The following is a 10,871-nucleotide window of genomic DNA, read 5'->3' as shown; positions in this document are numbered from 1 at the left end:
TATTTTCCCACACAATATAGATGGATTTTTGTACATTGCTTTTATATTTTAGGAAGAGTGTCCATCGCAAACAGATCGTCATGTTCGGGAGTCCTTGGCATGAAAAAGTTTCAAAATTAAATCTCCACTAGATGGTGCTGCTGGTCCAATGACTAGATCAATAATGAAACTGATAGATAGTTTTTACTTCTTCTTGACACAGTTTAGCATTCACTGGTTTCCTTTTTCACTAATAGAGAAAAGAGATGGAATATGAAATATTGCGACATTTCTCCACAGATGGGCTCTGTATTGGGGACTATGGGAGGGGCTCAATCGGCATGTTGGAGATCAGCCCAGTACGCTTCAGTTCACTGTAAGTGCTCTTGATATCTTCTCTCCCCATGGGTATCGGTTATCTTCTCAGATGGAGCTTTTTTATTGACTGTGGGCTTTTCGTTTTCATCCATCCATTACGAGGCTGAATTATTCATTTCTAAGTAATTAACACTGGTCATCAATCCCACTGTATGAGTGCCAATCAATCTGTAACTGAGATTTTTCATTGCTGAAATGGGCTTTGGCTCACAGCCTGTCAAGGAGCAATCAACAGACTGTTATTGCAGCTATAAGAAAGAACATGAGTAAAATGACTACATCACTCAAAACTTTCTCATTACCTGGAAAAGCTTTACCCCCAGTTAGCCTTGAATTCACATCCATTTTTAAAAACCAACAACACCACCAGTCAGTGAAGCTGAACTCTCTAAACGCAGAGATACATTCAGACATTAACTACTACCATGGCGCTCTGGAATAGGCGGACCGGCCCCCTGTCCAAGGTGTTTTCCCGCCTGCGGCCCGAGATTCTGGGATAGTTTCCAGCCTCCCGCGACTCTAGAGAGGACATACAGTATGGAAAATTTCATACAACGCAACTGCCGCCATCTTGCGTCTCAGTTATCGTGAAAGTTACCTCAGATGACCTAGGTATTTGTATACCTGTAATATTGTTGCACTGTTCGTTTTGGACTATTTTTTAAAAAAGTTGTAGGTCATCCAGGTACTTGCCTGCTGTTTTATGAATACTATGAATTCAGGCATAGGTATAGCCTACTACTTGGCTCACATACTGTTTTTCGCCTAGTAGGGAAGTAGGCATATTCAGACACAGGGATGGTCATTGTACTTGACCTGACAACTTGTCAACTTACTTTAGCCTACATGACGTATTTCTTGTATTTGATGTTTAAAGGGTTAGTTCACCAAAAATGAAAATAATGTCATTTATTACAGACCCTCATGCCGTTCCACACCTGTAAGACCTTTGTTAATCTTCGAAACACAAATTAAGATATTTTTGTTGAAATCCAATGGCTCAGTGATGCCTGCATAGCCAGCAATGACATTTCCTCTCTCAAAAACATATTTAAATCAGTTCACGAGAATATTTTTGGTGTGCCAAAAAAAACAAAATACCGACTTATATAGTGATGGCCAATTTCAAAACACTCCTTCAGGAAGTTTCAGAGGGTTATGAATCTTTTGTGTCGAATCATGATTCGGATTGCATGTCAAACCGCCAAACTGCTGAAATCATGTGACTTTGGCACTCCGAACCGCTGATTCGGCACAAAAGATTCATAACGCTCTGAAGCTTCATGAATCAGTGTTTTGAAATCGTCGATCACTAAATAAGTCATTTTGTTTTGTTTGTGGCGCACCAAAAATATTCTTGTCGCTTTATAATATTAATATTGAACCACTGTACTCGCATGAACTGATTTAAATATGTTTTTAGTACATTCATGGATCTTGAGAGAGGAAATGTCATTGCTGGCTATGCAGGCCTCAGATAAGCCATCGGATTTCAACAAAAATATCTTAATTTGCGTTCCGAAGATGAACGAAGGTCTCACGGGTGTGGAACGGCATGAGGGTGAGTAATAAATTACATTATTTTCATTTTTGGGTGAATTAACGCTTTAAGTAAGCATGAAGACTGCAGGTTGTGAATAACTTTTCATTACACAACGAGACACAATTGCAGGCTGTGTCCAAAATCGCATACTCTTAGTTACTAATTTTGAATAATAATTACTTTGCGACTGCTAAAAAATGTTCTAAATAATATGAATGTGTGTAGTATAAACTATCAATGTAATGTGGACATACTAAATCCGTCAGGTTGTCATTATCATGTGACCTATAAACGTCATTTGCGTCGCTTCACTGCCATTCACAAATCCTCGCCAGTGTCCTCATGGGATAGTAAAGTCTTTTATGAGTTCTGTGAATTCTTTTGTCACATACTGTTTTTCGCCTACTATACAGGGAAGTATGCGATTTTGGGTGCATCCACAGTGTTATATAAATGCAAGTTAAGCTTTATTTACACATTTTAGTTTCAATACTTAGTTTGCAATTTAAAATAAACTTGTAAATATCTGGTTAGTAGTCCCTACTGTATGTAACAGATGACAGTTTAATTGTAATGCTTCTAATTAACTGATAAAAAGCAGTTGTAGACATTTTACAAATACACAATTATCTCTACCAATAAAATATATAACTCCTTGTTTCACTAACAAATAATGTAATAGCCACTGTAAAGTTTTACTCTAAATCTCGCAGTTTCAGGGCAAATAAGTTTCTGAATGTGATGAATAATGGGATACGCTTAGCTTTACAGAGTAACAGCTTTCGCTTGATACCAAGCATGTGGGATGATAGCAGGGCAGGGTGATGTGGTTATGTGGAGCATGCGGGAACTGCAGCTGATTTATAACACAGCACCATTGATTTCAGCAGTGATGTGCGTCTGTCTAGCTGCCCTGTGCTGCTGGGAATTGGTGCCGTCTCCAATTAGATTAGAGTCTACTGCGAAGGATCAGCCCAGTGCAGTAGATAATAAAAATGTAACGCCTGATCAGTGCAATCGATTATGGAGAGCATCTTCACTCTGGGTAGGTAAGCAGATCGCAGAGGTCCCAGGCCTTGTGAACTCTGCATAAGTCCAGTGTAGCTCATTAGAGTCCCCAAGCCATTTGTACAAACTTATTTTTGGCCTCGAAAAGCACCTGACTGGGTGTATCGTAATGTGCAGATAAAAGGGATGAAGAGAGGTGTAAAGGTGTGAATTTTGCAGTGTTAACTATATCAGGAAATAATAACAGGTACAAGACTGCACTGTTTCAGATGCTTCATGTTCCCATGATCCACACTACATTATTAAAGGAATAGTTTCATCATTATTTTCTAACTCTCATGTTGTTTCAAACCTAGTTACTATTTTGAACACAAAAGGAGATGTTAGGCAAAATGCTGCTCTTTTCAAGCAATGACAGCAAGGGACTGTTGAGCTACAAAAATAGGCCCAATACTGTAAAAGTGGTACATACGACTCATGTATTATATTGGCAGTCTACTGAAGTCGTATTATAGCTGTGTGTGAGAAAAAATATGAAATTAAAGTTTTGTTTAAAACTTACCTTATCTAAAAAAATCTTACTGGTTTGGATATATTTAAACACTGTACATCAAGACATGCTAAACATTATTGGTTCTTGTGTGTCTTGTAACCAATCTGGATGTGCCACATTTAAATATGCGCATATTTAAATAGCACAATTGAGATTTGTGAACTACAGCACTGGGAAATATTATCTGGGGATGATAAGAAATAACTGTAGTCTGTTTCTTGCATCAAGCTATTGTTTGATTTCAGAAGACTTGGAATATAATATGTATGTGAATATCTCGCTTTCTGATGACTATTGCTGGCAATTACAGTTAATGTTCCTCATTTAGAAGTTGCTTTGGATAAAAGCATCTGGTAAATGAATAAATGCACCGATCATTTATATGGTAATTTAATGAAGTTGGGTTTTTTTTCTTTCATTTTTGGAGCTTGACATGCCCTGCTTTCATTTGTAAGGAAAAGAGCAGCATGAATATCCTTTCTAACATCTTTTGTGTTCACTGTTAACTCTAATGCTCAAAGTAATTCATTGGTTTGAGCAGGACAAACTTAAATTAGACAAATTAGATCAGTAAATTAGATTTTTTTTTGTAGTATTTAGCACTTTCTTTTTCTTTCGAGTTCACGAACTGACATATTTTAAGTAAACTGAACTGTTTCATTGTTTTGAGTTTTATGAACTTATTTCTTTTCATTTAGATGAACTTAATTTTTACTGAAACTGGGTTGGGATTTATATTTCCCAGAATGATTTGCCCATATGGCACTCAAAAGGGAGAGTAAATGTTAAAATTAAGTGTTATTTTATGTTTTTTTGTGCAAGATTAATGTTAAGAGGGAGATTTAGTAGTGATTAATGTTTTGTTATGCTAATAAGTTTATGTTAATGTGGGTTTTTAGAGAGTTACCATCAAGTGGTGCACGCAGGTTTGAGAGCAGGTCTGTTATAGTTTTTATATTGCTGTATTCATTCAGCAAACCATGTTAGCAAATTATGAAGTTATCATTTTCTGAATTAGCTTTTTGTAGCTAGCTACACTGTAAAACATAACTGTGAAATTCACTAAAGAAGTTCATTTTACTTCAAACCTTTAACAAGTTAATTCAAGACCCGATAGACCCGATATAGTCCAGCTATGAGTAGCCCACTTTTAGTCAAAATAATCTTTCATTTGGTTACATGTCGATTTTGCCAAAATAACATGCGAGATGTATGATATTCTATCATGTAAGCAAAGTCAACAGTGATTACAAGGTGTTTGGTTTAGCGTAGCCATGTTTTAGCTCGTAGTCAGACCGGCTATTTGTAGCCCACCTTTAGTCAATCATGATTTAATGTAGTTTTTAGACAGGAAGTGCATGAGATGGTTGATATCCCATCATGTTCGCAATGTCAATGATATCTACAAGATTTAAGTGTCATTTCATGACATGGCCTATGTAGTCACGATTTAGCTCTGAATTGGATAGGCTATGTGCAGTCTGCTTTTAGTTCACTTTGGCTATAGCCCTGATTCAGACCAGCAATGAGTGTAGCCAAAATAGTGTTAAGTAATTTTCGTGATTCGGATCTGATTTCAACAAAAATATCTTAATTTGTGTTCCGAAGATGAACAAAGGTCTTACGGGCATGGAACAGCATGAGGGTGAGTAATAAATTACATTTTTTTTTTTTTTTTTTGGGTGAACTAACCCTTTAAAGCAAATTTTTTCCTGCTTTTGGTCTTGTAAGTATCTGTGTTTTTCATTTTGACGTGTTCATTATTTATACTTTATTTGTTATGTGTAGAAACTGTGACATTTTATTGGGTAAAAGTGCAGACTGATGTTGTAGTTAGATTACCATGCGTGTGTATACTGTATAGTGTTTCCTTGTGCCCTTAAACTCTCTAATTATCTAAATACAAGGCATTAAACATGGAGCCTGTTCAACCTATTAGTTGTTATGAAAGCCACATATATTTTTTAATCTTTAGATCAGTATGATATGAAAATATGAGTTTTGGATTTGGCAAGGCAAGTTTATTTTGTTTAGCACATTTCAACAACAAGGCAATTCAAAGTGCTTTACATAAAACATAACAGCAACATAGGTCAATATAAAAAGACAATATAAGAAGACATTTGAAAATGCTTTAAAAGAGCTAAATAGAAAGTAAAAACAAGTTAAAACAGGAGAGTAAAAGTTATAGTGCTGTGTAATAAATTAATAATTATTCCAATTAATAAAAGGCAGTAGCAAACAGTAAAGTCTTTAGCCTTGATTTAAAAGAATTAACAGTTGAAAGTTGGACATCAGTGTGTGGACGACAAATTGATGTCAGGTTTTTGACGTCAATTTTACGTTTTTTTTTTTTTTTACATCAATTGGAATTTACATCAATTTGATGTGTTTTTTCCGACTGTAATGAAGGGTCAACAGTGAGTGGATCCATTTGCAGCTTTATTAGAGACAGCAGTAGTACAGACAGGGACAGAGCAATACCGTAAACAGGGACAGGCAAGGGTCGAGGCTGGCAGCAGGAATCAGAGTCGGGTCACAGGCAAGGATCAAGACAGGCGGCAAACAATCACATGCAGTCCAGTAAACAGGCAAGGTTGGGGGCAAGCGGCAGAGGTTCACAGGTAACAAACAGTCCAGGTAATAACAAGATATCAGTCCACAGAAACCGCCTAGAAACGACCACCGTAGCTAATCAAGACTTCACGAATATGTGGCGTGTGTGTGTGTCTTAAATACTGTGTGTGTGATGCAGTGCAGGTGTGAGTGTAATCAGTCCCAGGAATGAGGGCCTATGGGAATTGGAGTCCGAATGATCGTGAATCAATATTCCGGTGATGACTCCCTCCGGCGGTCTGGAGGATGAACCGGGGAAGCGCTATTCATGACACCGACATCAATTGGACATCAGTGTGTGGACGTCAAATTGACATAAAAAAATTTATTGACGTCAATTTGATGGGGTTTTTTTCGACATCAATTGGACATCAGTGTGTGGACGTCAAATTGAAGTCAATGTGACTTTTTTTTTTCCAACATCAATTAGACATCAGTGAACGGATATCAACAATGTCCAACAGCGTTTTTTGAAAATCTACTCACCCCACCTTTAAAGCAACTTGTACACCTTAACAGTTTTGTATTATTAGAATGGCAGTGGCTAAATGCATTGCATATTGTACTAGGCAGATGTGTATTTCTGTGCGTGTTTTTTATTGTGGCGACTTGCTTGTTGACTTTATCCTGCTTACTTACAAGTAAGCCTACGGTGTGACTTACTTGGAAGAAATAGTGAGGATTACTGATCTAGGTGGTTATCCATGCTTGTTTAGTTTCCACTAATAAAAATGTTTACATTGAGAATACATGATCATTTTAAGTTAGCCTAAATGTATTAGTTTACTAAAATATTTCAGATATTTCAATTGAATAACAATTAAAATGTAGAGTACAAAATAAAAATCTGCCAGTTCTGCTTACATAAACTTTGAATTTCTTAACTTAAAAATTTTGATGTAACCGATTGAGTTTTGCCAACCAATGTTTCTGAGTTTAGCCAACTTTTTCGGGTTTACAGTGTTCCATGGAAGAAAGCAAGCACAGGTTTGAAACACTATGAGTAAATGATGACTATAATTTTTTGGAAGAATTATTACTTTAAAAATCTTGGCACAAAGGTACTTGTTTATACTATATGTGTCCATTTAGTATCATGTACATTTAGTATCCAGAACAAGTAGAGTAAGTATATTGTATATTGAAGTTGTTTTAGATGATGCACTTAATAAAACCGCAAACTGAGGTTGAGTTTCACATGAATTCCTTTAGTGAGATTGATTATTCTCCAGAGACGGCGAGGCAGCAGGCCAGACCACAGATATATAGCAGCGAACATCACAGTGAACAGTGAGAACAGAGAAACATCACACCAAAAGGAAACGGCACAGAGAAGACTAAGAAAGGTTGTAATTACTTCACTTTCCTTTGTACGTTTTTGGAAGAAAGAGAGAAAAATAAACTTTGCACCATCTCAGACGAATGCAGACAGCCTAAGAATAGCAGGCTGTCTGAGAATAACCTTCACATCATGCACGCACCACAATATCTGTCTCTGTTTCTGCGGTTGCAGGGATTAGCAGTGACTCACCATGTAAGTCCTTACTGTTTCCCTCCCTTTCGGAGAGCGCAATACGGACATCAGTCATTCCAAACCGTGTGTTTACCCTGCTGCAGGTCCTGCGGGATCATGGGAGCATGTGTGGGTGTGTTTTCAATCACAGTGGCATAATGAACCAAAGCTATTATTTATGCAAATTATATATAATTTTATTGAAGAACCACTTCACTTGCAGAACTTTGCCCTCCTTTGGGTCATGTGCGGGGTTACAAGTCTTGATTTCTGCTTCTGAAGTAGTCACTTCATCAAAGCAATCTTAAAATTATAAAATTAGGAACTGTGAAATAACAATGAATAAATTAAATGAAGAATTTCTTTTAGTAGTTCAATGTAAAGTTATTTATTTCAGTTAGTTGTCAAGACAGCATTTCAAAGTTTAATTTTTTTAAGTTTAAGTTTTCATCTAATATTTATATTTTATATTATTTCAGCTTTATTTCATTTAACAAAAAGCTTTAGTTTAATCATGTAGTTTAATAATAGTTATCAAGAACAACACTGGTTGTTGCTGGGGTCATATCAAAGTAACTATAAGGTTTTAGATTAGAACCAAAACTGTAAGTAGACAGGCAGATTTTAACAGAAAATATTGTATATTATTGTCTTGGCAGGTTGTCACATTTTTGAAGGGCAAGTCATTTTTTTAAATTACCATTTTTTAATTAAATTGAAAATGAATAAATTAAAATATAATATATTTTTGATCAAATCTTCTTTTCATTTTTTGCTTTTTCATCAATTGTTTTGTGTTTCATTAAGCTGATAATAAGCCATTAGACAACCATAGTAACTGGGTAACCATGTAGTGTCAAAAATAAACCTTAAAGAGATAGTTTACTCAAAAATGAAAATTCTGTCATTAATTACTCGCCCTCATGTCGTTCGACACCCGTAAGACCTTCGTTCATCTTCAGAACACAAATGAAGATCTTTTTGATGAAATCTCAGAGATGTCTATCCCTCCATAGACAGCTAAACTGCAAAAAAAATGCTGTTCTTACTTTGAATTTTTGTCTTGATTCCAGTCCAAATATCTAAAAATTCTTAGATCAAGAAGCATTTTCTTGACAAGTAAAAATTATTTTCTTGTTTTTGGGAAAAATAAGTCAAAATTAAGTGAGTTTTTCCTTAAAACAAGCAAAATAATCTGCCAGTGGGGTAAGTAAAATATTATATCAAACCAAAAATAAGCTATATACATGTACTCTTGTTTTCAGTTTGGATTAAGATTATTTTACTTACCCCACTGGCAGATTATTTTGCTTGTTTTAAGGAAAAACTTGACTTATTTTTCCTAAAAACAAGAAAATAATTTTTACTTGTCAAGAAAATGCTTCCTGATCTAAAATTTTTTAGATATTTGGACTGGAAACAAGACAAAAATTCAAAGAAAGAACAGCATTTTTTGTAGTGTATGTGACTACCACTTTTATGCTTCAAAAGTGGTAGTCACATAACTGTCTAACTGTCATAATCTGTTCATCATATAAAGTGAATGGAGTCCTTTCAGAAAATTTGGACTAAACCACTAAATTCATATGGATTAGTTTTATGATCACTTTATTAACTTTTTGAAGCATCAAAGTGGAAGTCACTTTGCCGTCTATGGAGGGGCAGAAAGATTTCAACAAAAAGATCTGCATTTGTGTTCCAAAGATGAACGAAAGTCTTACAGGTTTGGGACGACATGACGAGTAATTTTCATTTTTGGGTGAACTATCCCTTTAAGAGATGTTGAAAATAGTGGCCTAAATAGTGGTTGAAAAAAGTGTGACTATAGCCCACATCTCCCTTTATTCTTTGACCTGAGAATCAGGGGCTACCTAATATATTAAGGAACAATAACACTGGTTGTTCATATGACAAAAAAGTGAAAAGAAAAAAGAGTATCTGTCCCCTTATAATATATTTAATCATGTCAATGACATGTTAAGATATATGTTCCAGTGTGTTTAATCAGTGTGGATCGTGACTGATGACCGCTTGTTTAATCTCTCATGCTAGACATGTGTCATGACATGGAAGCATCCCATTTATTTTCTTAAGGTGAGTATGGGGGCATTTACTGCTGCTGGCTCTGACATCTGTCTCCCTTTCCACCATTAAATCACACGGAGCGCTCAGACTCCCTTCCTGTGGGTGCAGTACTGCAGTTATAAATGGAAGTACTGCAGGCTTGAAGAATCTGCCCATGCCTTATATAGTCTCCTGGATGTGGCCATTGACATTAATCTGGTATTTGTTCGAGTGCACCTTTGTTAATTAGCACAGTCATATTGTGAGTCTGAAAGGGTAATGTTTCACACCCACAGCCCCTGTGCACCACTCCAGTCCGGCCCAATCTAAGCAGCTGACATTTAAACAATCTGCTTGATATTTAGTGGGAGGATGAAAAGAAATAGCCACTTTATGTGTGCTCAAATCCGTAAACACATCTTTTGACTCTCTCTCTTTCTCAATCTACAGACTAGCAGTGCTTCATTTTATTGGATGGGTCTTAACTGAAGAGCTGTGATGAGCCATTGAAGTGGAGATGTCTTTTGCTCTAGAAATGTATCTGTCTGAATTTACTGTCTGAAAGTACATGAAAATCCCACTGATACTGAGAAATTATTTTGTCCACTCAATGGATGATCAACAGTTAAGATTGTAAATGAACTGCTAAGTTAAAATATGAACCATGTCTAACCTTGTGGTATCTGCAACATTTTAATGGGCATTCATTTATTTTTTACAAAAATTTACTTTTAAGACCTCTAAAACTGTTGTTGGGACTGGGTTCATTCGTCGACCCTGTCTAAATAAAAAATTAAAAAAATGAATCAAGACCAGTATCATTGGTATTACATACCATTATCATTATCAGCAGCTGGTGATTAAAGTGGAAGCACAAATGCCTAAAAACAGTGCCAATGCTCCCATGTAATTCTCCGATGACCCAGTTCATAAGTTTCCAAACATTTTTAAATGCAGGACTAATTTTTAGATTGCAGTGGGCAACTGCAGATAATGTTCTTACCACAGTACACAAAATCTTCTCCCCTTATTGAAGAAGATATTCTGCTAAGCTGTTAACATTTTAGAAAGTTCTCAGACCTCCGGGATTCATCAAATGCCAAAACAAGACAATCGCACATACTTTGTTCGTTCATTATCATGAAGAAAAGTTCACATTGTGCCTAACAAAATATCACAACACTTCCAGCTCTATAACAGAATCTTTTTCTTCCTCT

The sequence above is a fragment of the Chanodichthys erythropterus genome, chromosome 1, assembly GCF_024489055.1.
Source record: "Chanodichthys erythropterus isolate Z2021 chromosome 1, ASM2448905v1, whole genome shotgun sequence".
Taxonomy (NCBI): Eukaryota; Metazoa; Chordata; class Actinopteri; order Cypriniformes; family Xenocyprididae; genus Chanodichthys; species Chanodichthys erythropterus.
Note: the sequence above shows the minus strand (reverse complement) of the source record.